The sequence below is a fragment of the Vanellus vanellus genome (assembly GCF_965231255.1).
Source record: "Vanellus vanellus genome assembly, chromosome: 1".
Classification (NCBI taxonomy): domain Eukaryota; kingdom Metazoa; phylum Chordata; class Aves; order Charadriiformes; family Charadriidae; genus Vanellus; species Vanellus vanellus.
This window is the reverse complement of record NC_138905.1, coordinates 144,078,112-144,103,197: the sequence shown is the minus strand read 5'-3', so window position 1 is coordinate 144,103,197 and position 25,086 is coordinate 144,078,112.

Here is a 25,086-nt window from a genome sequence, read left to right as displayed (position 1 = left end):
TTTATTCTCCAAGCTCAGCGTAATACTGGCAAAGTTCACAAATATTTGCCTGTGGATATCATGGGGACCGGGAAAGGCAAAAATGGGATGGGGAAGAGTGACTGATCCAGGGTTAATGTGCTGCCATGTGCTCAGCCCATGAAATGTACGTGTGAATCATGTTTGACTTTGAGGGAAAATTAATAAAGAGAACTCACAGGCCAACTGAGGTTGGGCTAAAGAAAAAAAGCAGACCTTTTGTCTCCAGTGAGGTCTTGCCTGAAAGCAGGAACTTATTAGATTGTTTCTACCAACTGTTTCATCCCCTTGAGTGAGGGTCTGATTCTGAAGTGGCATTTTGAGATTCCTGGTCTTGACTACAGATACTGAATTCCTATCTCTGTAAAAAGATAACTCTATCCTAGCTGTCAATTTGCATCTGTCTGTTGGACTTCTAAACCTCCAAAAGTTTCCTTGGCTGCATAATGGTAACTGCTGGTGTGGCACTGTAGAAGGGACACGAGTCTCATTGGTAGGCTGCCCTGGAAGGAGAAGAAATGGGTCTTTACTGCTCAACATTACAAAATTTTAATCATGCTAACACTTTTTTTCAAGGTCAGGAAAGGTTGTTTCTTTCATTCAGAAGCTCATTGCTTTGGATTTCAGAATGTGCTACACATAACAGCTTTATTGATACATTTTCAGTATCAATGCCAGTTTCAACTCTCCAGAGCTCCAGGGTGTCACACTGAAATGTAATTTCAAGCAGCATCTTCTGGGGCCGAACACTATGGCAGGTCCAGTGCTACATTGGTTTTTGTTTGTTTGTTTTGTTTTTTTCCTAAAATAATAATAAATATTAATAAAAGCAAAAAAGAGGACCACTTTTAATACCTTTATTTTGTTTGATAATGCCTCTCATATCACACCATGTTTTTCTGGTGTAGCTCTTTTTAAATGTTTCAGTTCAATTTCACAGAAAAGTTTGAAGCCTATTTTTATATAATTTTCCTTTTTCAGTCATTATCCATTGCAAATAATTCTTCTGTTTCCTTAAATTGAAGCTGTAATGCATAACCTTTTCCCTGAAATGTTCTCTAGTTACCCAAAGCTAGTGAACAATGATATTGTTTCCCACACAAATATTTACCACCAAATTAGATTATTACAAAACACTATTATTAAATACACGCAAAAAGAAAGAACGGCATAACAACTAACTTAGTAGAAAGTAACTTGCAAAAAGGAAATAAACAGATATAAATATGTGGTATGGAAATAAACATTTACCAGGCCAAAAGACTGATTATTATTCAAAATAATGGCTAACAAATTGCTTGCATCTAAAATAGTACTCCAGAGTAGGACACTGTAGTCTAGCAATGACAACGGTGATGCAGCATACTGTGACAATACCACATCTTTACTATTGTTTAATCCTGTGCTTATACGCGTAATTATTCATTATTTTAAGTGCCAAGAAATGTTGGAAAAACATACTAAAGTGACTATTTACTAAGGCCTTATGTCTTCTCTAAAGTTCAAAATACCTTCCTTCTGGAATCAATTGGTGGTGAAAAAAACAGCTAAGGAAATAAATATTAAGAGATCATTCAAGTTGATATGCTTGGTCACAGTGATCCAGTGTATGGGAGCACCCAGCCAAACCGGTTTCTGAGCACTGTAGGTGAGATGCAGGGAGTTGTCACCCGACTAAGCTTCATCTCCGCCTTGCCTTGTCTATGCAGAGATAACTTGGGGGGAGCTGCAAAACAGCTCAGCCCGGGGTTATCTCAAGATGGCATATAAGAACGGAAACCAAATGGCCCTTAACAAACAAAATGCCCTGAGTCCCATGCCACCACTATTCCCGTGACTTTGAGCGCCAGACATCACAAATTGGCAACAGAGACTTAGTTATTGCACCACCAGAGGTAAATATAATCCACTTAGGCACAATCCTGCACCCTCACAGAGTCAGGAAATATAAACCGCAGGGTTTGGGGAGAAAAGTGGGGAATCCTCCAATGATACAGCTGGCCTGTAGGAGATCCGTCCCCCCCCTGTCCAGGACGCTGTACAGGGTAACTTCCCAGGGATTGAGCGACCTTACCTGAGAGAGGGTAAGTGACTAAGAAACATACGTATAGTATATCACATGCTTTTAAGTTTGTAGTTGGTGCACTCGTTTAAGGTATTAATATCTAGCACGCTTGTGGTCTGTGTTGTTACTTGGGCCCACTAATTTCTTTTAAACCGCAATAGTGTAATCGTCATTGTACACCTAGAACTTGCAATGATGTATTGGACCTGTGAGTGAAGTCCAAATAAATTGTTAATTTGAACCTCACAGTGAAGTCCTTTTTCCCTTTTCGTCACATCCAGTCCTGACTAGATTTCACCCAAGAGGCCCTAGTGAAAAAAGCCGGAGTATGACGAAAGGTCAGTGGCAGAGCAAGGCAAATTGATGCTGAACTCAGGTGTCAGGAAACTGAATTGCCTGAGTATGGCTCTGCTGTTTTGACCATTTAGAGCTTGTCTATCCAATGCCCAGTTTAGTACCATAGATTGCCTTATAAAATACTGAGTCTATGATCCCATTTCAATTTCAACAGGAAGATTGACCCAGAGCAAAGCCCCACCATCTGCCACCACTTCTGAAAAGAATAATGTGATGGTGCTGCAACGACATCTTGTGCCGTTTATGTTGGCTAAAGAAACACACTTCAGATGTGAAACAGAGAATTCAATATTAGTCTAACTGAAATATTTTAGATTATAATAAATGTACCGCAAACAGCTTTATTAATTTAGTGACAATGACACTAAAAACACAGTCTAAATTATCTACTGAATATAGAAAAGTCTAGTAACACAATACAATATCTGTCAACCTTTTCATAGAATCATAGAATCATAGAATCATAGGGTTGGAAGGGACCTCTGGAGATCATCTAGTCCAACCTCCCTGCCAGAGCAGGGACACCTTAGAGCAGGTTGCACAGGAACACGTCCAGGCGGGTTTTGAACGTCTCCAGAGATGGACACTCCACCACTTCCCTGGGCAGCCTGTGCCAGTGCTCTGCCACCCTCAAGGTAAAGAAGTTCCTCCTCATGTTTAGGTGGAACTTCCTATACTCAAGTTTGTGCCCGTTACCTCTTGTCCTGTCACTGGGGACCACCGAAAAGAGCCTGGCTCCATCCTCCTGGCACCCACCCTTTAAGTATTTATAAGCATGGATCAGGTCCCCCCTCAACCGTCTTTTTTCCAGACTAAAGAGACCCAATTCCCTCAGTCTTTCTTCATAAGAGAGGTGTCCCAGTCCCCTAATCATCTTGCTAGCCCTATGCTGCACCCTCTCCAGCAGTTCCCTGCCCTTCCCGAGCTGGAGAGCCCAGAACTGGACACAGTACTCCAGGTGCGACCGCATCAAGGCAGAGTAGAGGGGGAGGATGACCTCCCTTGACCTGCTGGCCACACTCTTCTTGATGCACCCCAGGATGCCGTTGGCCTTCTTGGTCACAAGGGCACATTGCTGGCTCATGGTCATCCTGTTGTCCACCAGGACTCCCAGGTCTCTTTCTACAGAGCTGCTCTCCAGCAGGTCAGCCCCCAACCTGTACTGCTGCATGGGGTTATTCCTCCCCAAGTGCAGCACCCTACACTTGCCCTTATTGAATTTCATAAGATTCCTCTCCGCCCAACACTCCAGCCTGTCCAGGTCTCTCCGTATGGCAGCACAGCCTTCTAGTGTGTCAGCCACCCCTCCCAGCTTTGTATCATCAGCAAACTTGCTGAGGGTGCACTCTATCCCCTCATCCAAGTCGTTGATGAATATATTGAACAGGACTGGACCCAGTACTGACCCCTGGGGAGCACCACTCGTCACTGACCCCCAACTAGACTCTGCGCCCCTAACCACAACCCTCTGAGCTCTGTCTTGCAACCAGTTTTCTATCCACCTTACTGTCCATTCATCTAACCCACTTTTCTCTGATATTCTCTTTCTTTTTCTGAGTTTTAACATTGATGGCTTTGGTCTGGATGAGTGGGATACAGACAGCCATCACTGTCCCAAGTCCCTCAGCTGGAGATGTATGATTTTAGAAGGGAGGGACTTCTTCCTCCTCTTTGCTGTGAGGAGTATGATGTTGATAGCTACTTCCTCTTCACACTGACATCTACTCATGGCTGTTTTTAACACATGCTCTAGCACAGTTTATACCTTGCTTTTTTCTTAATTGGTCTCCAATTCCATGTTACATCCAAATTTACTATATATGGTGTCCATTACATGTAATGGAGATTTCTTCTTTGTTTTCCCTGTTATCCCTAGACCAGATTTTACTCAGCTCCCAAGGATGCATTAGTTTGATGATCAGTAATTGACCACCCGTGATTTGGTTACATCCCTCGTGCCTCTGATATTATAATATATTCACGCTTTCAAGGCCTTTGCTAGCATTACTTGCTTGTACTCCTCTATGCCACATCCTTATTCCAGGGTCATCATCAGTTCATTTTATATCGAGTAACTACAGGTTTTCACCATCTATCACTTTCAGAAATGCATCAAAAATATTGTAAAAATAGGCATTGCGTGTTACAATTGTACAAAGGCAAGCAAGACCAAAAATAATTGGGTGACCGTCACCTTGCCGTTAGAGAATTGATGTTGCAGATAAAATAAGCAAGCTCTGGGCAAGCCTAAGATAAGCCCAGGCTAAGCAAGCCTGACAAGACCCAGTCCTGAGGCCTCACAGATTCAGTAAAATGCCGTTAGCCTATTGTTAGCAAAGGCAATACTGTATTTACTGGGCTACATGAAACTGCCTTTTTCTGGTTTAGTCTTCCTCAGTTCATAGTGATGATCCCAAATAAAATACTCAGTATCTGAGCACTGATGTGTGGTTTGCAAGTACCTTTTCTTGCATACTTCCTGGGGAAACAAGTCCCAGGAGAATCAAGGTCTTTCTTTCCTGAATTTGTGTTTTTCATATTGTATGCTCATGTCAATTTTTAAGCACACTACTATGCTCAGAAGTATACCTTTAGCATGCTTCTGAATTATCCATTTTTCAACTATGGCAGCATTTCAGAATACATAATAGAACAGAAATATATTGCAGCAGTAGTTATGAAAGAGCAAAAATATCAGCTACTGTGTTCCACTTTTGTGTAAAAAACTGCTTCAAGGGAATTCCAGCCGCTGTTTCAAAGTTTCTAGCAGTGGTTGAAAGCAAATTTCCTATATGTTGATATATATCGGATGAAATGTTAGTTGTAGAGCTAGTTGTAAGAGGTTTTAGATCAACTTCTCTGGACCTGATTTTATGATTATATTAAAATTCAAACAACAACAGATTCCCTGCTTGGATATAAAGACTCAATTGCCCTGACTTCAGTGTTACACTCAGGGTAGGGAAATTAGGGTAACAAAATCAGATGTGAAAATCTAAAATTAAGTCTGGGATTCATCTCACCTGCTTTCCCTAGGAAGTAATGATGGAATGAAAGAATCTCTGAAGTGTCTGCTTGTCTCCTCTGACTGTACATAATTTTCTTGATGTACACAGCCATATCTGGTCTAATGAACCCAACTGTAAAGCAAGCTTTAGGTGGTGAAATATCTATAACCTAAACAACTGAATTGAAGAAAGGTTAGATGAGGTGAGTGCTACAGACTTGGAACAACCATTTAGCATGACACTTTGACTCAGAACATGTTTATGTAGACAGGTCACATTTTTTCCACTCAGGAAGTCCGGAAAAGCGTGTGTCACAATGAAGGGTGGTCTAGATGTGGTGGTTGTCACCTGCACTCTTAAGAGAACTTTTTGTGTTTAGCTCTTCTGTACTGAGTACTTGTATGTCCATAAATCCTATCACATATCTTAATTCCCTATTGTGTCATGAGTAATGCAGTTATGCTGCAGATATTTATAAGTGATGCATGTTCATGAGGAAAATGACACAAACTGAAGTCTAACTACAAAAAGCCGGTAACGATCAAAAAGATTTGGCTGAAAAAAAAGAAAATCCCATCATGATGAAACAAGTCCAGTAAGTAAAGTAGACAAATAAGATTCTTAGAAATAGAAATTGTGTTTACTTGCAGTACAGTGGAAATATGCTTGACTTTTCAAAGTGAAATTATACGTCATAGAACGTGACACCGCAGTTTTGGCTGTTAAGGCAGGTAGGCAATCCAGATGTCACAAGACAGGACAGTATAATATAACTTAGATTAGAAGAAAAATGGACCTGAATGAGTCCAGGCAAAGCAGGAATTCTCTCACTTGCAGGGCACAGTGCCTGGCAATTCCTCCTATTCAATCAGTACAGCTGCGTTATACTGTCAGATTTTTGAGGAATGTTCACTCTGCTTCTTAGTATATTGAGCAGCTGGGTGGGTTTTTGGCTGTTTGTCGAGGTTAACACACCACATTCATTTAGTTATGTAAGACTTGTCAGTTGTTTCATTGTTATATTATGTTGAATAGAAGAAAATTGTATTTGGCATTTGTTATAGCAGGCAGTGAAGACCACCACGGTGGAAACTTTTCTGTATATTATTATTAATGATGCATGCTATTGGTTGCTCTCAAAGAAGATAGTCCTGCTAAACAAGTGAGTTCATTTCTCTCCTACTTTTTGTAATCACTCAAGCTTCTTTTCTCTTCATTTGCTTAGAAAAAAATGAGGATTATTTAACAACAACCAAAACCAAAATCCAAATATTTCAAAGTTTACTCAAAAACTGTCATGTTACAGAAAGTTACTCTCTGACCTGCTCTTGACCTCCACTGTTGAATGTTTTGCAAATAATTGTGGAGAGTATAGGTAGTATAACCAATCCTGTCTTTGAGGTAAGAGAATGAACTGGGATTCTCATTTCTTTAGCTTTCTATGTTTTTCTCAAAAAATTTTGCATTTGATATACAAAAAAAGAAAAAAAAGGCAAAAATAATATTATCAGAGTATTTCCATAGCTTATTTGCACTGCCTCATCATGCTATTTAAATGGAGACTGAATCACCACATGATTACAGTCTGTGATATGGTCTGCAATGGTATGCTCTGCACCTGTCAGTACTAAGGGAGCGAAGGGAAGTGTTTGAGCTCTTTGTTGCAATAAAGTGCTGCCTAATAAAATGAACATATCGATTCATGCCTCAGATAACTTTTTTTACCAGTACTGCTGTCCTAAGACTATGCTTAAATTTTGGGACAGTATTGGATATAGTGGTGATGTGTTAAGCACTAAGCACATTTGTCAAGCTAATATTGTGTAGATTTTTTGTGTGAAAGTGATTCAGCTGAATTTACATGTTTGCACTAGAAGTGGCTGAATGCAACAAAAAGTGATATCAAATGTTCATATCAGTGAACATTATATATTTTTTTTAATTAAATATATATATTTTTTTTTGTTAAGCTTTCTATAAACAGCCCAATAAGCACATTTTGCTATGTTTATTTTGGGTCATGAGTTCAACAGAATTATATTTGTAATGGTAGTTTTGCTATCTTAAAATTGAGTTGTGCTTTTAGGAAGCATATTAATCCAGAATCATTACTTGCCTAAATTGATCTACTGCACAAAATATATATAATTTTCCCACTTTTCATTGTTATTCTAGAATATGACTCAGTAGGTTAGCAGAGGATGACACATATTTTTCCTGGTATATGCTGATAACCTCTGTTTCAGAGCCAAGTCTTTCAGTGATGGCAAAAAGACTTGAGAATTCCCAGCTCAACTTTATTGCCTGCAGAATATCTAAATGAACTTATGCTTGTAAGAAAATAGCATTTTTAAAGTATTTTATTTTAGTATTTTAGTATTTCAGTATTTTATTTTATTTTATTTTATTTTATTTTATTTTATTTTATTTTATTTTATTTCTTTTTTTTAAATTTTCATTACCAATAATTTCCTTTAAAGACTCGGGTTTGTAATACCATGCTTTACAAAGTAGAAAGGTAGATCAAATATCTACTGTATCTGTATATATGTACTGTGCCTAAAACACGTGCTCTCTTTAAGTGAGAGAATTTAAGATATGTGATGTTTTAGTTTCAAAATACAGATATGAAAAAATCCATTACAACATGTTGTTAGGAGTAAGACAAGGATTCCCAGCTGAAAATGTAAGTACATTTAGAAAACTTACTTTCAAACCCACTTTAGGCATGCCAACTTTAACTTTTCAATTCTCTCTTATTTTCATCAGCATTGAATTTATTGAAAAGAGGAGGAAATTGAAGGAGTATGGCAAAACCCGTGTGTTCAGGAATCATATTACTTTTCTGCAGTGACATGGGAATAAATAACTGATTTTAAAGCAACCAGGATGCTTTAACACTTTTCTAGAAGCCTCTGAATTCCAAATTACAAACAGCACTCAAAAGGTAGCAGAGCAATAATGCTGAAAAGAGCACTTAGATCTGGCCTTTTTTGAGCTCACCTTTTTGTGGTGTTATTTCTATCTTTGTGAATTTTTTTGTAAGGTGAAAACATCCGTCTTCATACCAACTCTGATGACAGATTCAAAATGTATTGACCTTGGAGAAAGACATTTTTAATGTTGCACTCCAGTTTAAATGACATCTAGTTTGCAAACACTGAGGAACAAAATTTGTACTTGTCTGCATCACCTCGTTCTTCCTTGTAACATGTTATGAGGCTAAATAATATTCCTGAATTTTTCTTTTATGTTTTATTCTCATGAAACGCATTGGATGCAGAATATCATATCGCATTATCTTTTTTCTTTCTGATCAGAAGAATTATTCTTCCTCGGTTACAATGGAAAAAGTGGAAACAGAAAACCTGTTACTTTACAGTAGATAAAAAAAAAAATATCTGAAAACTTAATGCTGAAAATCTCTAAATGTCTTTGCCATTACTTCTCTTTGCTGTCAAGAGGTTGCTGCAGTGGCCTCTGCTGATTTCTTTTACAGTCTTTTTCTGCAGAAGTTTTGTGAAACTTTCTGTTGGTGAAATTTGGTGAATGTATCTTCCAGCTACAATAGAAAGATTAAAGCCAAAACTTTTTTTTTTTTTTTTGTATTTCAAATAATGAATGCATAACCCTAAACCAACTGACAATTGCTGCAGTGTTTTTGCCATTTCCTAGCCAATCCCACAGCATTATTCAGCTCCTGTGGGAACTATTTTTGCTTTGCCAGCAGAAGATACACTATCATGAAATTACAGCTTATATCACTTCTTGGTCTGTTAGCCTGTTATGACTGCATTTCATTTCCAGCTCGTAAAATTTGATGCTTGTAAATGGCAAGCCCATCATTTCTTATCAGAGTATGTCCAGCATAACTGCTGTTAATTATAGAATTCTCCATCATCCCAGGTTACTGTATTGAAATATCATGAGAAGAAATTGCTGCTGGGACTTCTGTCATCAATTGGACATATATTTTCAACTTGTTCCTCGAAAAATAATGTAGATTATGCCTCTGGTTATGGCTTAGTGAATGTTATTTTAATAATAGATAACGGTTATTACTGATTCCTTGAAAAATTTTAGAAGATGGTAATAGAAAATTTTATCCGGAGGTGAAGCAGGCACATAGGAACAACTATTCACAGCTCTGCAGCATCTTTCTTCTGACCTGCATCTGGAAATTAACTCGTTGCTTCCTTTGGATGTAAATAAACAAGCTGTTTTGTTCTTTAAATAAATGACACTCACATAAGCATAAGTTTTGTAAATTCCTTCTTGTTCAAGGGTGATCCCCCACCTTGACTCATACAAACACACACACACACTCTCTAATGGGACTATAAGTGAAAAAATATAGATATGTGGTACTGACAATTTGCTTAAATAAAAGACAATTATTTGGTTATCAATTATTATTGCTCTTCGAAATCATTGAAGCTGGACCACTTGCTGAAGCTTGTCCTGAATTTAGTCTACACATCTGAAAGGAAATAATTTCAGATATCAATGCACAAGAAACTTTTTGTAAAACATAACTGCATAACAATGTCACCAAAACTGACAGTCTTTCTACAGCCTTTGGATTATTACCAAGTCCTTCTCTTTCATGTGGATACCAAAGATGTTGCAACAAGTAGTCCAAGGTCAATCAAAAGAGATTTCAGAGTCCCGTGAAGAATGCTAAAAGATTCAGGAGCACGGATAGGTAGTCTTTTCCTCAGTCCTCCCAAGAATGGGCGAGGCATTGAAAGAAACAGGAGACCCCAGAACATCAACACTTGGCTCCAAGACTGGTTCCCTCACCAGACCCGTCTTTTTTATAATCATGGAAGAGTCTTCAAGACACAAAGTATGCTACAGCCTGATGAGATCTACCTGCACCGGCAGTGAAAATGCTTCTTTACTTGTAAACTTGTGGAACTGATTGAGATGGCTTTAAACTAGAATTGGTTGGGGAAGGGGATACCAACAGGAGACATGAAGGCAAGCCAAGGGATGGAACGACACTGCCTGAGGGTGGCAAAGCTAATGAGAGCATTTATGCTGCTCCAGGGAACACTGAGGGTTTAGGAGCACATCTGAAATGCTTGTACACCATTATAAGAAACAAGCAGGACAAACAGAAAGCATTGGTCTGTTTCCAGAGCTCTGGTGTTACTGATATTAGTGAGAGTTGATGGAATGAGTCCATGACTGGAGTGCTGGAATGGAGGGCTACAGACTGTTCAGGTGGGGTAGACAGGGAAGGTGAGCTGGAGGTGTTGCACTGTAGTAAAGGAGAGGTTTGACTGTACAGCCCCTACAGTTAGTGATGATGTGATTGAGAGTCTCTGGGTGAGGATTAGGGGGATGGAAAACAAAGCAGATGTCACTGTGGGTGTCTGCTACCAGTCACCCAGCCAGGATGTAAGCACTGATGAGTTGTTCTGTAGGCAATTAGGAGAAATCTCTGGATTGGTAGCCCTTATGCTTATGGGAGACTTCAACTTCCCAGACATCAACTGGGAATACCATCTTGCTGTGACAAGCAAGTCTGGGAAATTCCTGAAGTATGATGAAGATATTTCTTGTTGCAAGTACTCAGTGAACCAACTAGGAAAGATACCCTCCCAGACTTGTTATTTGTGAATAGAGAAGGACTCATGGGAGACGTGATGGGAGGTGGCTGTCTTGACCACAGTGATCATGAAATCGTTGAGTTTAAAATTTATGCTGTACTGAGAAAAAAAGGGTCAATAGAGTTGCTACTCTGGATTTCAAGACAGTAAACTTTAAGCTGCTCAGGGAGCTACTTAGCAGTGTTCCCAGGGGGTCTGCCTGTGAGACCTTGGCAGCCTGTGAGTGCTGGTCAGTCTTTAGGAACCATCTTTTAGAAGCACAGCAGCAGGCAATTCCACTGTGTCGAAAGTCAAACAGCAGGGCAGAAGACCAGCTTTGCTGAACAAAGAACTCCTCTTGGAACTCAGGAGGAAGAAGAAATTGTATGATCTCTAGAAGCAAGGTCAGGGTTTGCAGGAAGATTACAGAGCTGTTATTCGTGTAAGAAGGGAGAAGACACGAAAGGCTCAACAAGAGTTGAAACTGGCCATGTTGTGTCAGACAACAAAAAAAGGCTTTTTCAAGTACGTTAATAAAAAGAGAAGGTGCAAAGAAAAAATTGGACTGATACTTGTTGAAGATGGTCATCTGACAGCAAAGAAGAAAAGGAGGCTTTTTTCTGCCTTAGTCTTTAGTAGTAGTGACAGATCTTGGGTCAACCACCTAGTGGATGAAGGAAAGGCGATGTATGTAGTTTTTCTGGATTTTAATAAGGTTTATGATACTGTTTCTCACAGCATCCTTCTGGACAAGTTGACTGACTGTGAGATGAACAGGTACATGGTGTGCTGGGTGAAGAACTGGCTGAATCATAGAATCACAGAACGGCTAGAATTAAAAGGGACCACAAAGATCATCTAGTTCCAACCCCCCTGCCATGGGCAGGGACACCTTTCACTAGACTAGGTTACTCAAAGCCCCATCCAATCTGGCCTTGAATACTTCCAGGAATAGGGCATCTGCAACTTCTCTGGGCAACCTGTTCCTGTGTCTCGTCACCCTCAGAGTAAAGACTTTCTTCCTAATATCTAATCCAAATCTACACTCTTTCAGTTTAAAACTGTTACCCCTCATCCTATCACTATATTGCCTGATAAAGAGTCCCTCCCCAACTTTCCCGTAGGCCCCTTTCAGTACTGGAAGGCTGCTATAAGGTCTCCCTGGAGCCTCCTCTTCCCCAGACTGAACAACCCCAACTATCTCAGCCTGTCTTCATAGGAGAGGTGCTCCAGCCCCCTGATCATCTTCGTGGCTCTCCTCTGGACTAGCAGACTAAGAAGACCATGTGAAACAAGGACTGAAAATGAAATGGGTATCTAGTGGCAAATTGTTGCTTTTCAAACACGAGAGCAAAATTGTTGGTGTAGGAACTCGTGAATGTTATAACTTCCAGCCAATACTCCAGTTTGTTCCTCTCTGGAGACACGAAACTTTTGAAAAAAATAATTTAAATGAGGCAAAATTGTTCTCTCTTCTCTTTGTGATCTGTCCACTCTTCTCAGTAGAAAGGGGAAATGGTGGTGAGCTTTCCTTAGCATTTTCTATATTCTGGCTTTGTCTTCCTACCTTTGAGTCCACCTACAGGAAGAAAGTAACAGTGCTTATGTTAGTTTAAAAGACAATAGCAGCTGTTCCTTTTTGGTAAGTTGACCCCAGCCAGCAGTGAAGCACCCACCCAGATACTTGCTCACACACCTCCCAGTGGGGTAAGGGAGAAAACCAGAAGAGATAAAGCAAGAAACCCTGTGGGTTGAGATAAACTCTGATAAGTAAAGGAAAGAGAAAAGAAAGAAAAAAAAACAAAACCAACCCAACAACAACTAACCCCATAAACACCACCAATAAACAAAGATAACTCAAAATAAGTGATGCAAAGGGAATCACTTACCTCCCATAAGCAAATCAATATACAACCGGTCTTGGAGAAATGGCTACTTTAGAGACTAAACCACTATTTTTTATGGCTGTACATGATGTCATATGGTGTGGAATATCATAGAATCATAGAATGGTTTGGGTTGGAAGGGATCTTTAAAGGTCATCTAGTCCAATCCCCCTGCAATGGGCAGGGACATCTCAGGTAGATCAGGTTGCTCAGAGCCCCATCCAACCCGACCTTGAATGTTTCCAGGGATGGGGCACCTACCGCCTCTCTGGGCACACTTTGGTCAATTTGGGTCATCTGGCCTGGTTGTTTCCCTCTCTTTCTCTTGACCACCTACAGCTCTCGTGATTTGGGCCAGACTGGCCACTGAAACAAACAACAGATGCTCTCTTTTACTTCTTTCTGCCTCAGAGCCTGCTGGTGTGGCAAAATGAGAACCAAAGAAAGCCTTGACACTGTGCAAAGACTACTTAGCAAAAGCTAAAACAGTGGTGGGTCATCAATACCATTTTAGCCACAGATCCAAAACACAGTGCTGTATGAGCTGCTCTAAAGAAAGTTAACTCCATCCAAGCACACCCTTGATTTTTTTCACAGCATTCTCTTGTATGTTATTATAATACCCTATCTGCATCAAGCTGTAAAAAGAACTCCTATTTTCAGGGTGCGTGTAGATTTTATGCCTGCTGCTTCTGAACGAGCACAGAGAAAGAACTCTAGAGAGCTTTGGTTTTAAGAAGGAAAAAAAAGAAGATAGTTTACCTTTTCATTTAAGAAAGAGGTCCCCATACTATTAGATTATAGCAAAGCAGGTGTTTTGAGGATCAAAATACTTATGAATACTGAAGACACGGTAGGAACATGTTACTGAAGGCTGGTAGCAATAAATGTGCAATACTATGGCAATCAGAAAATAAGCTGAAGCAGCTTACCCCTCAATGAGAAAATAACAAGCTACCACATATTTTCAATGAAAGCAAAAGTTTACAAACAGGTGGTTGCCAGAGAATAGCTAATGTACAGGAACATAATGCCCCTTAGCAATTGTCTGTGTGTGAATACGTTCAAGTTTATGTTTTCAGTACTAAAAATTAATCTCCACAGTGTCACAGAGAGTGGGTTGGACCGAAGTAAACCATGACTAAATCCAAGCTTATGCAACATGCTTCACTCAGTAATCCCATTTTTACCCCACTTTGTTAAACTCTGAACAATTATGGTTGAAAAACACTGAGAGAGAGCTAATATTTGTTAGACAACAAGCATTTAACATTTTGCTTTGGCACACATCTCAGAGGTGACTCTGTGGGTGCAGTGTGCTTGCTTTTGCATGCTTGAGGTCATGCCAGGCCCAGGGCATGACCATCTCAGCAGGGCCCAGGGCAGCTCCTGGAATCTCTGAAGAGCAGCAACTACCTCACACTCCTGCCTTCTACTGACCCGAGAGTAGGATGTAGGAGTCACTGCCTTGCCCAGACACAAGAAACTACTAGCAACAGGTCTGCTCAGTTTCTTCTGGCTATGTCTAAATTGCGAAAGCACTTTGCAGAGTCAGAGGCTTGTCTTATGTCATATGCACTGGGTCAGGGTCAGGATCAGCAAGGTACATGTCTGGGCAGAGGCATACCTACAGCATAGCATAGCCAAGGATCAAAGGTGATAGCCTGAGCTTAAATGCAGCTCTGGAGTCAAAGCCTCTGAACTTCAGGGCCCTGACAGCTAGTGTGATGGCAGGGACCAAGTGAAGGAGTCACACATTTTCTCCCTTGGTCCTAGTTGGGATGACTGAAGACCAGAGCTGCACAAGACATAAGACATGACTACAGAGGGCACCCTCCTTGCAGAGGAGTCTGCACTATCAAGAGGTTCCAGAGATTAAAACACAAATTAGAACTGAAGCATTTGAACTGCTAAGAGCCCTGGAAGGCTAAGCTAATACAAAATGTTATTTAAGGTAAGGATAATGAAAAAGGATGCTCGGCAGTTGGAACCTGGAGATACAGGTCTGATGAGATAGCAGTTGGAGAGTGATGTTTTGCGCTTGTATTTGCTGCCACGTGAGCATATGGGTGATGACTGTACAGGATAGGAAGGGAGGACAGGATTATGGCACACAACAGACACCTGCAGCTAATGAGAGACTACTTCATACTGCACCGGATTTCCAAAACACCTGAATAAAGAATGCAATTTGTCAAATATAAGCACTCCATTCTTTAAGTGAACAACAGACCCAGCAGGCAAATTAAAGATTAAAGCACATTTCTGCTTGGAACCAAGATAAAATAAGGCACTTTCATTAATTCAGGCTCAAGTCCCTTTCTAGGCTTGTCTCGGTCATTAGTTGCCATCTTGTATTTGTATGCATGACAGTTCTCTTTAGTACAGAACAGAATCCAGCCCTCAGTATGTTTGACATAAACAGTGAAAGATTTCCTTCCAATGGTCTCTAATTCAGTTAACTTCATAGAAGCTATTACCAGAAATGAAGAGGAAATTTGTTTAGTCATTCCTTCAGACATTTCCTAAAAACATTTCTCTCTGTCTGTCAATGTATTTGACCTTCAAACATTTATTAAAAAACCAAACCAAACCAAACAACATCAAACTAAAACCAAACCTAAACCCCCAAACCTAAACCCTTCATTTTAGTGCAAGGTAAGAAAAAAAAATAATTTGGAGCTAATGTTTCCTCTTTTTTCCAGGGCATTAAGACATCCCAGAAATCTTCAGATAAGTGTATTGGGAAACATAAAGAGAATGTTTGGAAAAATTCTGGACCAGTTTTGTTTTGTTTTGTTTTGTTTTGTTTTGTTTCAAAAAGTGATTATCATGGTTTGGCCCTGCTCGTGCCCCACATTGGGTACCAATAAATCTGTTGCAGTTTGGGCCAAACCAGCCACTGGGTGACCAACAGATGCTCCCCCCTACCCCTCTTCAAAGAGAGAGGCAGAGGAGGGAAAAGAGACTTATGAGTTTAGAAGGAACTAAACTACTTTAATGAAATATTAATAATAAAGTGAAAAGGAAATCATGAAATATATGCAAAACCATATGAAGCTCCCAGGATGACAATCACATCACTGTCCAGCACTGGAGAAGTCCCAGACTGGACTCAGTGACGGACAGGAACTGGATTCTGGATCTGCATTCAGGATCGGAATAAATGGCAGATGAACAGATGGAGTCCTTCTCAGACACCGACTACTGAAGAAAGAGGGCTGACCCTTTGATCCCTCAGCTTTTATACTGAGCATGAGGCAGATGGGATGGAATACCCTGTTGGTCAGTTTGGGGTCACCTGTCCTGTCCGTTCCTCCCCGCAGGTGGGACCCCTCTATGCTTTTCCGCTTCTGACCCTCCAATGGGGCAAATACCAAAGTTAGCTGCCCTGGGTGTTAGAGCAATAAGTATAAGCAGGATAAGCCATGCCTGGGCATCAGCTATAAACTATTGGCCTTATCACTCTGAGAGCGAACAGTGTCTGCACAATATGCTGTTAATTTCAGTAGTTGAGAGAGGCCTAGATAAAAAGTAAAGATACTGAACAAAATTGGTCCTGTTTTACCTCAAACCAGGACAGTGATGTTTTGTATACCCGATGAGTTGCAGTTCAACATTTCTGATTAAATAGCAAGATCTTATGAATGAGTGATTCTTTTCTAATCTGATGGTAACCAGAGAAACAGATTCCTTGTTCAAAAACTCATGATTATGAATACAGATAAGCTATCTGCATTATTTCATACTGTTTGTTCTATTAATGATGCTTCATTTAAAGAAAGTTTAATTGAAAGTAAGGCCAATTTAGAAGTCTGGTTTTATTTCAAAGATAACATTTTGAATTCAGAAGCTTAATCTTTTCAGACCATTTGATGGTATAGATAAAAAAGTAATATCTACACACTGGATCTTGCAGAAGGAAAAATGTCTCTTCTAGATAAATACAGCTATATCAAAAGTATCTATCACAAATCAAGTGGGGAACTGAACTGAGCAAATATGTTTTGAGAAGCTGCTCTTGAAAAAAGTTATTTATGAAGCACTGCCAACAGTAAATATGCTTTGAGGTTTGGTGTTAATACATATTTCAGTTATCACTATGGAAACTCAGAGTAAGTACTTAGCTAAAGATCTATAAATACGTGAGTAAAAACAGAAACAGTTTTCAGAGCAGCAGCTGAAGGCAGAAACAAATGTATGTGTCTTTGCTTATGGCAGTAATTGCCAGAGTAGAAGTACCAAAAGGTTTCCACTGGCATTTCTGGGTTCCACTTCCTTTTCAAAACAGTAAATTTACAATAACAATTCCTAACACTTCAGCATATCTTTCAACTAAATGTTGTTTCAATGTAAACACAAATGTCTAGCTCAGCTGGGGAGAGGTACAGCCTATAAACTAGAAAAGTCTTAAAATGTTCATTTTCTACAATATAATTCAACTGATAACTGAGAAAAAACAGGTAGATATTGACTAAGGTAATAGTTGAAGGAAACTAGCTGGTTCTCTGCTTTAAAATTGTTGATCAGATGCATACATATAAATATAAACTGGAAAACTTGGTTATTAAGCTGAGTTGTTTACGATCAACGTTTAACCTTCCTTCGCTCAGCCCACAATTGCTTCAGAACTTTTTCAGAATAGTTTGGGATATCAAATGATGACATACACAACCGGTGACAAAACATTGAGCTTAAGAGCTGTAGTTTGATGTGCAGTCTCTGAAAATTTCTGAAATTCCTTAATTTTAAAAAAATATCACAAGTACATCAGGAATGAAGCTATAGAATACAAATGACATTAGGCCTTGAATAAATAAAATGAGTTTTTCGAATCCTTGTTGCTCAGTTATGTCTACTTTAAAAAAAAAATCTTTTGGTATATTCTTTATAACACACACATTGAAGTATTGCAGTTTAAGACATGTGAAGAACTGATGGTTTTACAAGAATATTCTCAAACATACATATTCAAGGATGTTCAGACAAGAATACTACAAAGATAAAGTCTGTAGGGAAAGGTAGCATCTTTTATTAAAACAGCTGAGATAGCAGGGAAAAGCAGATAGCTTTTGGACTTGCAGACCTTTTACAAAAGCCCCCTGTGAGTCAAATCCTTTATCTACCCTTTTTCCAGTTGGTTCTGTAGGAGAGATTACATCTCCCTTTATACTTTGCCTCTTATGCTTTGTTGCTATACTGGTTTAACAACGCTACTTCTAAAATAATAAACAGATGTGTTCTAGTAACATATAAAAAAAAGATATTTTTTTTTTTTTATTTTGCTCCTACAATATACAGAGAACACCAGCATCACTTTATTTGCTTCCAGGAGCAGCAGCTACCCTACTAGTTTCCCATCTGATCAATGCTTCAGATTAGTGTTTTTAGTTCCTAACCCCTGTGGTTTCACTGACTTAATTTCCTTTCAGTTCCCAGATTTTTCTCCCACATTATCAGGGTGACAGCAGATGTCCTGACTTCAGTTCTCATTTTTAAGCTTGCCTCATAGTTTGTACTTGGAGGCTAACTTATCTTCTGTTCATATTATTATGTGTAGATAGATATTTGTTTGTAAACATTACAAATTATTATAGGTTTAATGCACATTCAATAAAGCTTCGGTTTTAAGTTCTTTAAATCTGAAATACAGTGCTGTAGAATCATAGGGGGGTTTAGAGGATTTTTACAGTTTTTGTTTCCTTCTTGCCATTCTCAAAGTATCTGACTTGATCAGGTCAGCCTAGAAATCAGTGAATTGAACAATTCATTTCTTCAGATCTGGCAGAGCTTGAGGAGGTTTCTATTTTAAGAGCGTGCTGGCCTTATATTAGAAATCACATGTCTGGCTTGAATGCTCCTAAGAAATACATATATTGACATTCTGATTTTCTCATAATGTAGCTACCAGCTATTCTAAGATCAGAAACTAAGAGCATCTGAGGGTTAAGCTATTCATAATGCCAAATGAAAGATGAAATGTATGAATTTAAAAGGGAAATCTTGCCCTTGCCAGTGTCTTCTGGGCAGGACAAATTTAAAAAACAAACGTGTATACATATATACACACAGGCCTCTCCTGAGCACTATATAGTGGGTCCTTTAGCTATAATATGGCTTCTCAACAGCTTCTTCACTGAGTCTGCAAAGAACTGAACTGCTTTGAAAATAAAATACTGACTCAAACTGTAGAAAAGAAGTAGGACTGGATCTAAAGGACGTCTGTCTAAAAAGATTATTTTTTTAATGTAACTGTTTAAGTCTAAACCTGAAATCCCACCACCCTAGCAATGTTCAGCCATGATTCTTGGCTCATTAGATGATCTTTCTGGCCTTGACTGGTATCATCAGTTCTCTGTTTTCTGTGTGGTCATAAGTGGTTTTACTGCTGCAGACACTACTGGTCTGGAAAGGATCTCTTTTAATGCTAGAGCTTCTGAAATAAGAAAGTCCTCACTATTCCTTTCTGTGAGCAAAAGATCAGACTGGTCTTTTATATTTTCTTTGTAGTCCCTTGTAGGTAGCTACTTTGCAGTTATATTCCAGAAATCCTAGCGGTTTGCCAGTTCCCCTTTTGTCATTTGGTCTTTTCATTTCTTCCACTCACCTGTTTCTAAGCAATGACTTGGCCTGTGACAGAATGCAATTATCACCGGTCACTAATATAAAGCAGTACTTCCATGCTTTTTTCCTCAATTTCCATGTAGTAAGAAATATTTTACAAGTTTTTTTTTTTCTGCTACTTTTTTCACATTTTACTAATGGCGACGGATAATATCAGAAGCAAATGATATCTACAAGTAAATGCGATATACATTCTGGCTGTTTTTCTGCTTCACTTGTTCTTTAAAGCACTTCTCATCTAGATTAATGTATTCAAAACCTCATTTCAATTATTTTTATTATGCCTGGCTTCAGCTTTCTGCCATTAAAAATGTGAGTGTACAGTTCATTTAAGGATTCAATATCCCTGTTAGACAGTAATTCATGTCAGCTTCCCCATTTACATTCCAGCAATTCATAGGATTTATCTGATTTATAGAAGTATTTGGAACTGGAACCCTGCCTTTGCCACTGGATATGGTTCTGTGTAGGGACTATTTTACACGCTAAAACTTAATAGTAATAAGCCATTTCTGTTTTGGACAGGTGCTCATGGTATTGTGTTTTCTGATTATCCAAAGGCAACTTTCTCTCTCTTTCCCCTCCACTTTTAAAATATTGATTTAGGTACTAAACTGTCTGCTTCTCAATGCTGGAGATAGCTGCTTGGTCAGTCTTGGCATGAGTCACAAAAATTAGAAGTGAAAAAACTGGGACAGATACGGGGGTGGAAGTAACATTTTTAGTGTTTATGTAAAAATTTGCTTTGCAGCTCTCGTGAAATATTTTCTGGAACAGGGCAAGACAAAATCCTTATATACCTGAATTGGAAGCTTTTACTCCAGATTGTATTAATGTGATTCCTAGTTTTGAAGAGCCGGATTAAAATTTAGAGGAAAAAAATAAAAGCAAGATAAATAGGTTTAGAAGTCAGTGCTAGGAGTAGTTTCACCTCATGACCACTTGTGACTGAACGAAGTGGAGGAGTCAGTGCAAATGCATGGCCAGAAGGCACTGGTTGTATAGTCATTCAATTCCATCGGATTCCTGCTGAATAATTTACAACGTATTATCTCAGGGAAGGAAGACATTCCTTATGACTAGGCAAGAGCATGTACTTTGATGAGCCATACTTAGAGCTCAGAAGATATCTTTGCCTCAGGATGTGTGTCATCATTTTCATTTCACCATTCCGAATCACTCTTCTCTTCCTGAAGAGTGAAGCTTTCAAGGTTGTACTCTATTACCTCTAATAGGGTTCCTTGAACCAAAGTATGGAGATGCTTGCTAGCAAGCAAATCGGTTGGGCAGGCACTATCTATAAGAATTGCAGCATAATAAATCAGAACCAACTTGTACTTGTTCTTGCCACTCTTTAAATGCCTTATTCTCATCTCTATGAACCTGCAGCTATCTGGAATGTCTTGGAGTGACAGAGATAAAGCAATAGTAAAATGCAAACACAGTAAACTGAAACTTTTTGAATGGGTCAGGATGTGGCTGGTTATCAGTACAATCTCTTCTGAAGTACTATGTTTTGATGAGATCAGCTCCCCACGATTCATAGCAATGCTCTCAAAAACATCTTGAAGCTTGGGCTTCTCTGAAAATACAAACGGTAATCAGACATATGAAGATGGGTGAAAGTCGTAATTTTATATACCTTGATGGAATTAAAGGAAAGCTGATGGCATGAAGTGTTCATGGCATGAGATTGATCTGGCGTACGGTGATTGTCTAACACTAATAAAGCTGAGATGAGACAACATGCCTGGCCATGAGAATGCTTGTCAGATTATGGGACTGACATTTGGTGATGCACTGATATTAAACAATCTTTTGATTGTTTCAACCTATATATACTCAAGATCAAAAGACATATCTGCAACTGTAGGAAAATTTGTTGGTAGTGTTCCCAGTGCATGGGGTACACCTTGTTGAGGCAGACAAGCTTCCAGCCTGGCAGGCTGAGGCATGCTGGGTCATTTTGTTGTATTAATCATATTTCAGCCTGAGTGTAGTGATGAAGCTACTATTGCTTTCATGTACACATTTCTTTCTTTAGTCATCTTTCAACCCCGTTTTAGGCAGAGGGTACCTTGCCAGTGCACCTGCTGTGAGTTGGATCCTATAAAGGACATGACGGTTCTATCAAATACCTCCTAACAAAAATTTAAACTTGTTACAATAACTATCAATATATATTGAAGATAAGCTGGTACCAGTCGTTGTAGACTACTTTGCTAAGTACTGCAAAGTGTGGGCTGAAATTTTGAGCTTGATGGTTTTGGACTCTTTTTGTTTTATTAGTCTGTGCAGCAACTTTGGGAAAAATCTGTTTTCACACTTGAGATCTCAATGTGTCTCAGCCTCAAAACAAAACTTAATTCTTTGCTTGCCTTACAGCTTCACAGTGAGTTCTTAAGTGTTTTTCTATACAATGCTTTCCCATATCATCTTGAGCAGAAAAGAGCCAGATAATATTACAGGTTGTTTTTTTTTTTTAAACGTGAAGTTTTTTAATAGATGGTAGACCATGACATGGGGCAAGGCAGACCTGTATAGTATTTCATCACAATGGTGATACCAGACACCATGTCAGTGTTGGTGCACATTGAAGAGTTTTAGAGCATAATATCTGCACTTCAAAGGCTCTGCTTACCTAGGACAACCAAAACCTTACTGCTGGGAAGTTTTCTTATCATTATTGACCTCACCTAGGTTTCTTGTGGGACTCTGGATGGATTTTCTGCATAAATGCTGTACTTATGCTATCTGCTACACATCTTTCTTAGCGGAAAATTAATCATGCCTACTGTTGTTCAAATACAGTTCATACACTGACTCTGCTTTGAGGTCATCATTAGCATTACTCTCTCAGACGGCTTGTGAAATTCTTGTGGACTAGGAAAAATGGCTGTTCTTTTCTGAAAGGCACCATGGCTTATTTATGGTTGAGTGTGGGAGCTGCAGCACAGCTTATATTACCTTCCTTGATATTCTTGGCTTATTTACATATTGCTTTCTTGAGTGCCAAATCACTGTTGAGCTTCAGTATGAGTGCCATTCAGCAGGCTCCTTATCCAAAATAATAACCTTCTATTGTTAAACCTGTTTATGAAGCTATAGAGTTGTGCAAGATTGTGGAGGACTCTGCCAACATTCCCTATGGATTCCTTCCTCATGAAATGATGAAAAACACCTCTCTCATAAATGACATTTCAGAGGGAATTAAAGAGCTCTCAGATTTAGTGATGATGGCATTCTATGATTTCTTGGGTTTTAGGTTTTATTTGTGGCATACCTGAAAAACCTCATGATTCCTTCAGCCTACAGGCTTTTCAGGTACAGATCTTTTTTTTTTTTTTTTCTCTTCTGGCTTACATTTGAGGTTAGGCAATATGAAATAGTTCTGATAAACTAAAACATATCTTCTCATCCATTCACCACCTGCACTGAAAGAAAATCTGCATCTAAGAAAAGACAGTGGAGTAGTAAGGAAGTCAAACTTTGTTCTACAGTAGCAGCAGTAGGGGAGGTCAAAGAGCTGAACAGTCATAAGAATCAGATGATCCTTTTATATGAAACAGTTAGGGAAACAAAAAGTAGGTAATCAGTTAAAATGAGAAAGAGTCATGCTAAATCATTTATTCAAACTTCTGTTCTTCTACTATCTGCAAAATGTTAATAAGTAATAATAATAATAAAATATTCCCATTCACCTTTTCAGAATTCTTTGAAAGGATCCCAATAATGTGGATTAAAATAATATTAAAAAAAATTGTTCACAAATGGTGTAGGTGAATGCTTAACATCCATACATATGGTTTCGGTTTGGAGTTTGATTTTCCTTTCTGTTGCTCCTGTGTTAAACTAGGAGAATTTTTCATGAAGCTAGTTAAATCACAAGGATGAAAACTGAAGTAAATGAGAGAAGAATTGGGTCCTACATTCACGTATTTTGACTGCTTAAGATTAACTGTTCATGGAAAGTGATCCCAAAAGAATCTCAAACAAGTTCTAGTTGAAATTAGTTTTCAGACTCATATGAATTCTGACAATTCACTATTGCTTCAGCTCTCCTTCTAGCAACTAAGTGATAGTGACATTTATATTAAGGTCATCTAATGCTTCTTATTAAAATCTCTCATATCTTAGCTATTAGTGGCTTATATTTTTGGCAAAGCTTGCCACTCATGATAAAATACTCTGCCTTTTATCCCTGACTCAAGCTGTTTTTTCTCCTCCCTGCTACTCCAAGAACCTTTTGGTAATAACAAATTAGTCTCTTTTGAGTGTGAAGTACAGAATACATGGGCAGACTCAACATCTTTGGACATTTTTTTTTAATTTTAGTAGGTTAGGACTTTGGGAACAGATGGTGGATTATGGCAGAAGCAATGAGTGCCCTGTGAGAATATGAAATAGGATCTCATTTCTTTTGTGGTTTCGTTTGCTCCAAATTCAAAACAATAAGTTAATGGAACAGCCTCCTGGGCGAAGGAAATACTTAAAGCTAACATAGGGATAAATCTCCAACTTGAGAAGACATTGTTGATTTATAATATTACCAAAGGTAAACTGTAGTCTACATCTCATTGAAGATCTGCCTATCTGTAATTCTCTTTTTTATTATGTGCATTAGATGCCTGGTATTTCCAGTTCTAAAGAACTGTTTTGTGTAGCCGCTTTTATACACAAATTTTCTAGAAATTTAAACATCTCCTTCATGTCAACTGACATGCAAGAACCGTGTAATTAATAACCCATTATAGCAAAATTGCTTAAAGCAGCTGGAACAGTAATGTAGAAATAAACAAATACATTTTCCAAATTAGTATGAATTCATTCCACTCAGCAATTCTAATTATAAATGTTATAATATAAGTGTTATCTTCCTATTCTTTCTAAGAAGCTTTTCTGAAATACCACTGAAACTGGTACAATTTTCTTTCTATTTTGTGTAGAAAATGTTTTTTTCTTAATTGTAATTTGCAAGATCAGAAAATAATTTGGAAGTAGGCTGAGAGAAAAAGATGTTATTATATCTTTCAGTGATTTTATTGATTTATATATCCTTATATAATGAAAATAAGCTTATTTCTCCTGGTCATCCTTTTCGTCATTGACTTTGTATGGTGGTCCATCACATTCCATTGATCTTTGCATGTCATGCAACCACAGACTGAAAATAACAGCTTCATCACATATGAGCAAATGCTACTTACTCATTCTGCAGGGATGGGACACGTTTAAATACTGTTGACCGATCTCTGTGACACAAAGGTTGGCTATGTTGGCAAGGGAGAGTAATTATGGGAGGGTTGGGCACTGAACAATACACTGCTTAATAGCTTACTGTAATTTCTCCATTAAAGGTGTACATGGAACAGATAAAGGGCACAGATCATAGCTTTTGCTCTGTGAGGGAAGTAAAAGCTTATAGTGGCAAGGTTACTTGATAATTATTGTTGAGCCACTATGTATTGACTTCTGAAGGTGAGAGAGGGATGGTAATACTGGTAATAGTTTGTAATGCCCATCCATGATCC